The sequence below is a fragment of the Aythya marila genome (assembly GCF_965140915.1).
Source record: "Aythya marila genome assembly, chromosome: 17".
Lineage (NCBI taxonomy): Eukaryota > Metazoa > Chordata > Aves > Anseriformes > Anatidae > Aythya > Aythya marila.
In genome coordinates, this window is record NC_139058.1 from 3,722,331 (window position 1) to 3,730,266 (window position 7,936).

At 44.7% G+C, this 7,936-nt stretch overlaps 1 long non-coding RNA gene across 1 annotated transcript; it reads right to left on the bottom strand.

The window, feature by feature from the left end:
- Positions 1 to 3,275: 3,275 nt before the first annotated feature.
- LOC309884713 lies at positions 3,276 to 7,348 on the bottom strand. The gene is made up of 3 exons (XR_014318667.1): positions 7,218 to 7,348; positions 3,933 to 4,086; positions 3,276 to 3,413 (listed from the first exon to the last, which is right to left on the bottom strand). It is a non-coding gene; the product is annotated as an uncharacterized lncRNA (long non-coding RNA).
- Between the last annotated feature and the right edge of the window lie 588 nt (positions 7,349 to 7,936).

The following is a 7,936-nucleotide window of genomic DNA, read 5'->3' on the forward strand; positions in this document are numbered from 1 at the left end:
GGGGAGAGAAATTATTGTTGAAAATAACTAGTATGTGGAAAACTATTTATGCTGGCTCTGGAGCAAGGACAAGGTTCCATTACCTACTGATAATCAAGTGAAAAATGTCATCCCAGGGCCTGCTGTGCAGTCAGCAGTGACTTTTGCAGCAGCACAGCTTGTAACTTGCAGCAGCAGAGATGCAGTCAGAACATGGTGTGGGGGAGCAGCCAACCCCTTCCATGTCACTCATCCCCAGCAGTAAATACTTCACAAGTATCTCATCATGTCCTCACTGGTAAATCTGTCCCTTGATGTGCTAGGTTCTGTTTTGCCATGAAGCACAAAGCTTAATATTTGCTAATTATTTCGCAAGATGCCTTTGTCCTTGTGAATGCTCCTGGTCCCCATCACGGGGCTATTCCCTGGGGGTCTTACACTTAAAGGGCAATATTCACCAAATCCCAGCATGTAAAAAAGAGCTCTTGATATTTAGACACCTGGTCTGAAGAAGGTGCTCAGCCAGGGATGAGACTGAAGGTAGATGTAACACTAATTAGCTCTGAATCAAAACACGGCTCCTAGGAAAGGGTAACACCACACACCTTCAAACTGGACAAACTATGCAATCTATAAAAGTCAGCTCTGGAACATACACTACAGTGTGCTATTTACAGCACCCTTTTATTAATGTTATTATTATTGTTATTATTTTCCTTTTTACCTGGGGACTGAATGTTTGGGGACTGTGGAAGGAGAAGGCCGTACATCTGGAAAGCGTCAGATTTAACGCCCGAAGTCATCAGCCCAGGTCAGCTAAAAGTACATGTTTGCTTCCAACAGCAGCTGTGCAAACTCCTGTTGCCTTGGTTGTGCAGGGCTTATGTAAAGATTCCTCAAAGACAGTGCCCTCTTTGTGAGCCCAGAGCTCTGCTGATCCCTGGCAGTTCCAACCCCAGTTTCAAAAGAAACGGGCCTAAAATGGCACTCCCACCGCAAACAGATGTGTTTCAGCCTCTGTCTAAGGCAGCATTCATTTCATCATGAAAAGGAAAACATCATAATTTAGGGTCACACGTCTCTCGCCTGTCAGTCAGGCACTGCCAGCTATTTTTACAGCATCCCAGGGTGTTGTGGCAGTCTAGAGAACAAGTGACACACCTTTCCAAAGGCTGTGTAGAATGATACCACTCAGTGAGGAGCTCTGAGCTCTGAGCTTTGGTTTTGTTCCTGACTTTTTTTTCTGAACAGAAAATATCTCTGTGTGTATTGTGTGTTTTTTTTTCTATTGCACATTGATTTTCTTTGCTTCCCATTGCTCCACAGACTTGCTCTACCCAGTGCAAAATATGTATTGTAGTGTTAGAACCTTTCTCATAGTGCTGTGGCATGTGGGTGGACCAGATGTACCATGAAAACAAGCTCTCTCGCAGCAGTAGCCAACAGTCGAACAAAACTAAACATACTGTGAGAGAAGCCAAATTTCACTCACTGACTTCAGTAGCTTTTGGTTGCTCCTGTTTTACATTGTGATTGAGTCCAGCCAATTTATTTAACCTAATAAACAAGATTATAATTATAAACAGTCCAGTAAAAATACCGGTCATCTGAAAGAGGCACAGAGACCATTATAGAGAACAATCCCAAGTTTCCCTGCCTTGTAGCCAAATACTAAATCTGCGATGCAAATAAAGCACCAACATATTTACAGTTCAGCAGGAGTTTTGATCATGTAATAGCTTTAGGGTTCAAACCACTGTTCATTAAAGTCATAAGAGTCTTTGCATTGACTTTAATGAGCTCTGAGCCAAGAATGGAACATACAGAATTTTACCAAGAATTCAAAGTGGAAGAACCCCCACCTTTGCCAAAGCTCATACCTTTGGTCTTTCTGAAAGCCGAATGCCTGAAGGGACCATGCTCCTCTTGCTGTGCAGTTTCAGCCTCCAGGGGCAGAAAGCCCTGCTGTGCCCCTCTTGGCAGTGCCAGAGTTCCTCACGCTGGAAAATCCGCCAGCAGATTTCATTACAATAATTGCACTGGAGTTAATACTACATTGTAGAGAAAGTAGGCAAGAAAACACAAGGGAACAAAATCCAGATGATCAATCATCCTTTTTTACTGACACTGTCTTTATGTGGGTTGTTTTCACTGGAAATATACACCTAATAATTGCCCAGGTTCCTTGTTTTTTCAACATCATTTCTATGGTAAATGCCATTAGTTACTGTGCCATGGTGATTTAAAGCTGAAAACCTACTGTGACCTGAACCAAAAGATAGATTAACTTATCTGCTTTAACAAGGAGTTGCTTGAAAGCCTTATAGGAAATATTGTATGAACTTAAATTTCATATGGCCAGTAATTACTTTTCCTGTTATTCTTCTATTAAAGAAATACAAACGGAAATGGGGGCTCTGTGCATAAAGGAGACTGGGTTGTAGTGCTTTTAATCCGCAGGTCATCAATTCAAGGTAATTTAGCTGATGACTCCAGTGGCCTCAACCCAGCTGAGGGGACTGTCGGGGGACAGGTGACCTCACTTGGCCATCCACCATTGCTAAATTCTGGAAGACAATTCAGTAGACTCAGAGGACTTTGACCAAGCTTAAGCTTCTATCCTGTGTATGGGGCTGTTGTTTCAGGCCAGCTGCTAAGCAGCTGGATACAGCACGGTCAGACACCAGGGACCTAGGTCAGTCCCTCTGAGCACCACATACAGAGGGGTCAGTCTGTCTCTAATTATTACAGAAATCAAAAGAGACTCCCATTGATACAGGGTTATTCCTGGATAGCCACGGGGAAGAGCAGTGTGAGAGCAATCTCCAGAGAGCCTGCTGATAAGGATAAACAAGAAGAAAAATGGATTTTCAGCTCAGTGACCTCTAAGAATGAAGTTACCAATTTCCAGGATCTATGGTCTGATATCCTTGAAGAAAGTTCAATTCATAGCTTCTACTCTTTCATGAGGAAAGATGCTGAAATCACGAAGCAACTAGTTTTCAGTGGGATATTGTCTGAGAACCAAAGACTTTTAACTTGAAAAGTTCCCTAGGACAGTGGATTCTAACTTTTTTTTCCCATTTGTGGACTCTCAGCAATGATGCAGCTCCTGTACAGTGAATTTAAGCTGACTATAGGCTTGCTTTTCTTGGCTTCCTTCCACAAGTGACAAGTTGACAGCTACTGCTCTTGGAAGAAGATGGCCTTCCAATCCTCAGGTCACCATATGGTGCACAAATCATTTCTTTCATGTCATACCTGATTTAGAGCTGTAGGAAATAGAGCTAGGAGACCAGTGAAGCCATCTCCCCCACTGTCCATCACGTGTTACTGTGTCATGCCCTGTTTTCAACGTGCCATGTCTCAGCAGGCAATTTGAGAGCTGTGGCTGTCCTTCCAAGCTTTATAAGTGTGCTAAATGGGGTGGATACCTGGAGAAGAAATGTGCCATTGACTGTGAGACATTACAGAGGGAATAATGTGTCATAAATCAAAGAGACACAACACTACACCAATAGACTAGCCAAGAATATGAAATATAGGAGTCCTTACAATAACATCCATTTGTGGAGTCAAGAATTTAATCTGTAAGTTGCTCAGTGAGGATTTACATCTCCCCTCTGCTCCTGCATTCTAAACAAACACCAAAAAATCTGAAAAAAATGTTTATTCTTGGGAAGAGTTATCCTCACTGTTATTAATGCTTCTTCCATTTAAAAAAAAATCTCCAGAAAATCATAAGCTATGAATCACTTGCTTTTTTGAATTATTATTTTTTTTAATTCACCAGGGTAGCTTTTGGTATGCTTATTTTTCTTTAACCATGCTTAGAACAAAACTGTCCTTCCCAGAACAGTATTTTTCCCTTGCTTGCCATGAAATTAAGTAGGATAGAAAAACAGAAGTCGGAAACACAGTGTATGTCTGGAAATCAGGGAGTGTAAACATACCAGCAGAAAGCGACCTAGTTCTCGCTCTGAATGGAAGAGTAACCAAAGGAAAGCACATTAGACATCTTAGCAGCTTGTACATGTATTCCTCCACGTGGTCTTTCTTCTCTGGCTTTCCCATCTGACCAGTCATTATTAGCTCTCCTACTCTGCCCTATGGATGGAAATGGAGACAACTAGAGTCAAACATCACTCTGAGTAATTCCAATAGACTTTGCTATAGTTAGCAGGAAAATATGCTGTAAACAGTTGTTATCCATGACTTGCAGGCAGGGTCCGTTTCCAGCTGGGCTGTCTGGGGACAGCCAAGAGCATTATTCCAGAGCCTAAGACTAGCTCTTCTCAACCTAAAGAGAGATGCTGTGAGCGCTGTTGGTCATCCATGGCAGGGAGGGCAAGAACTGCACAGAAGCACTCCCCCTCCTCTTCCTCTGAGGCACAGCAGTTCAAATAAACAAAGCAAGACAAGACACAGTTTGGATCAGAGACAAGCACCTACCCTGCAGCTGGAGTGTCAGTCCAGCCCTCCATTCACACTTGGCTACAGATTTCACCATATCCTTACAGCTTTAAACACCACGATGTGCAAGTACAGATAAATTCTGAATGCTTTACTTGCGCCATGAAATGGCACTGGTCTTATTCCCCTTCCGCAATCAGACCCAGAGGCATGCTGCACTTGAGCTAAGAGGGTCTGTTCTATGGGACATCCTGCCACTGCCTCCCAGATGCCCCATTTGGCCTCTGCTGGCACCCGGCAAAGCTTTAGTTCTTTGCTTTTGATGCCTTACTCCAATCCTGCTGCAGTCCCTCCAATTGCCTGCTTGGTGTGAGAACAGGCCCATTGGGGTTGCAGAGCGCTCCCCGCAAGCGGGCAGAAGGGCCATGTAAAAATCAAATCCACATGACTGTATTTATAGGCAACCAAAGAGAGGGCTGCTCTTCCAAGAAAAACTTTTCCATGTAAAAGAATTCTTAATCTCCCCTTTGACTGTCATTGTTGAAATGATGGCTTCGCAGGCTTGAAATTTAAGACCCTATCGGCGTCTTTTCTGTTAGCTGTGATTTATGAATGGTTTTGCTGTTGATTATCCCCCAAGATTACAGCATGTCAGCCCTGACAGACAAGCAGAGGAAATTTCACAGGATAACGGGTAGATCCTTCGCCAAGGCAGTGAGGCAGTGAGGTGTGTTTTGACTCAAGCGTGTAACAGTATCAGCAAATGCTGACTGGACTCAACAGGCAATTGAACAGACTACATGCAGCACCTTACTCAAAGGCAAGCAGAATCAGCAGAATTCTTTATGATGGTTTCTCTGGGCTTTGGACCTTTTGCTCTCTGTGTAATACAGCATTCAGGTTTTTTTTTTTTTTGCCTTGGTTATGGCACAAACGGTACAAACTGCAGTCAAAAACGAGATGGTAACATTTGCTGCAATATAACCATCAGAGATCATCCTTCCTGACTGCAATATAAGTCTAGTGTCTCGTCTGGGAGATACGCTGTCATTCTGTCAAGCCCAGAATATTCAAAGGAAATTTGCTACCTTTGATTTATTGCCAAGAACAGACACTCCTGACCCCAGAAAAGATTCTGTGGCTTTGTTTTCCATTTCTTGCTAGACAGTTTGTTCCAGGTCACTGCTAGGAGGGAATGTTTATCTGGTGAAGGTAACAGGGCTAAGGCAGGTGAAGCCACAACTTGAGGGAGCTTTGCAGCATTCTGGTTTCTCCCACAGTACAGTACTGACACACTGCTAAAGGGAGGCAGAAACAAGCTACAAGCCCTTGAGGTGGCTTGGCAAAGCTGTGCATGAGAGTGTTCCAAGGAGAATCAACTGCTTACGTTAGTTTGGTTCCTTCTGGGCTGTGGCCTCCACTCGACCAGACAGCCAAGACTCCAGGTTGCAAGAATTTCTGATGTGGGGGCTGCCTAAAAATGAATGAGCAGGCCTGCTCATGAGAGAGGTGCTTTCATCTCCCAATAAACAGCTTCTGCTTGTCAGGCAAAAGGCTCCCTTAATTTGAACTCTGCCGCACTGTTCTGCAAAATGAATTGTTATTGACATGTGGTTTCCAGGTCTGGCACTATGGATGTGCTTCCTGCTGCTCGTAACATCATCTGGACCTGTGCAGTGAGTGGCAGTGTAGCACCCTCGTGCTGTGGAACAATTTTTGCCGATGTAAAAAAACAATCCAGGAGGTATCAGGCAAGGGTGATCTGCACCTGATGTACCTGTATCCTGCTCTGTGGCTGCATTCCCCTCCGCTTGAGAGATGTGCTGCTTTGGGGCCTTTCAATACCATGATCACGAAGACACTGCAGAGAAGAAAGGCTGCACCTCTTTGGAAGAAACCAAAGAGCAAAGCTACATCCAACTATGTCCCAAGCCATTCTTACTGGGGCTAGTTATGCTGTGGGTGTTCTGAAGGATCGGGTTCAACTGTGAACCAGAATGGACATTCCTAGCATTCTTCCAATTTTGCCACCCAGCCTGCTTCAGAAAAAGTCCCAATGTAGGTGTTTGTATCCTGTCTCTTTCTTCTCTCACAGTATTTGTCTTTCAAGCCTGGCAGCAGTGGAAGGAAACTTAGCACGTGATGCTGACATTCTGCCATGTCTGTGGGACTGCAGATTCCTAAAGTACTCAAACCTAGCTAAGAGAATAGCTAGGGAAATAGGAGGCAGAGGACCTACCCAAGCACACAGAGGTTTTAATCCCAGTGGATTGAAGGAAAGGTGAAGGCTTTTATTCAGCAGCTGGGCTGCTCACATCAGGAAGGCTGTCTGGGCTCCTGCCTCCAGTGCCCACGCAGTCCCCTTCTCATTGATTCCCACCTGCACTACACCATTTTGTGCTAGTGATCTGATCATTCATGACGTCTTACCTGTAGGGTATTCATGGGTGTAAAGGGCTGCTGGATATTGTAGCACAATTGTGCTGGAGAGATGAGCTTTGCGAGAATCTGGACATAGGGAAGGGAGGCAGAGAAATGGTCAGGGTGGTGGAGAAGCTGCAAGGGGAATCCAGGAATACCAACAGTAGGAGCAGTGTCAGACATGAGTGCCATGGTACTTGGCAAGGCAGCCAGTAGCAAGGGGAAATGAACATACAAACATGGGGACAAAGTCCCAGCACTTAACTGAGGGATCTGTGAAGACCACATAGCCCTCAGCAGGTCTTGGTTTGTAAAGCCTCTCCTGGAAACCTCAGACACAATTAAACAGAGACTGGTGAGCCTGGGCTCAGTTCACATTGCATCCCTGATGCTCTGCTTATTACCTGAGAAAAGCTGTCAATGCCCCGTGCAGTATCATCTGTTTGGCACACAGCAGGTCTCTCTCTGGTCCTGAGGAGCACCGAGCCCCTGCAGCTCCTCCAAAAGCTCAGAGGTTTCTTCATGTGGAAATATTCACCCGTTTCAGGACTGGGCCTGGGGTCACGTTCTAGAACAAAACAGACCAATGGAAAAAAAAAAGTTGGAGAAGCTGTAAGAACTGTGTTTCATAGAGACCTCTTTAATCAATGTTGGCAGAAATACACCTCTGTCTGAGTGTGAATCTTAACAGATACAGTCCAGCTGGAATTTTCCCTGGTTTTCTGCTGCTTGACTCGACACTCCTTATTTATTGTTGTTTTACACTCAAATTCCCAGCTAAGTAGGGTTATTCCTCCAGAGTTAGTGCTGGTAGTAGAGACTGCTGTGCCACAGTCTGTGCCTCCACACACTGCTGCCCTTGTATCACTGTGTTTGCACCTGTTTGTCTACACTCAGCTGCTTCAGAAAACTTCCCTCCAGACTTTTCCTTCCTCCATGTCCCACCATGCACACAAGAGCCCAGTTTCCCTGCTCCCAAGCCAAGACACAGGAATGTACTAGTCCCCAGTGATTCCCTCCAGCAAATTAGGAATTGCTGAACCAAGCAGGGTTTCAGTAGAGCTACATAGCCTCCACTGAAAATCCCCTGCTTGCTGTTTTTCTTCTTCAGCAGGGCACCATG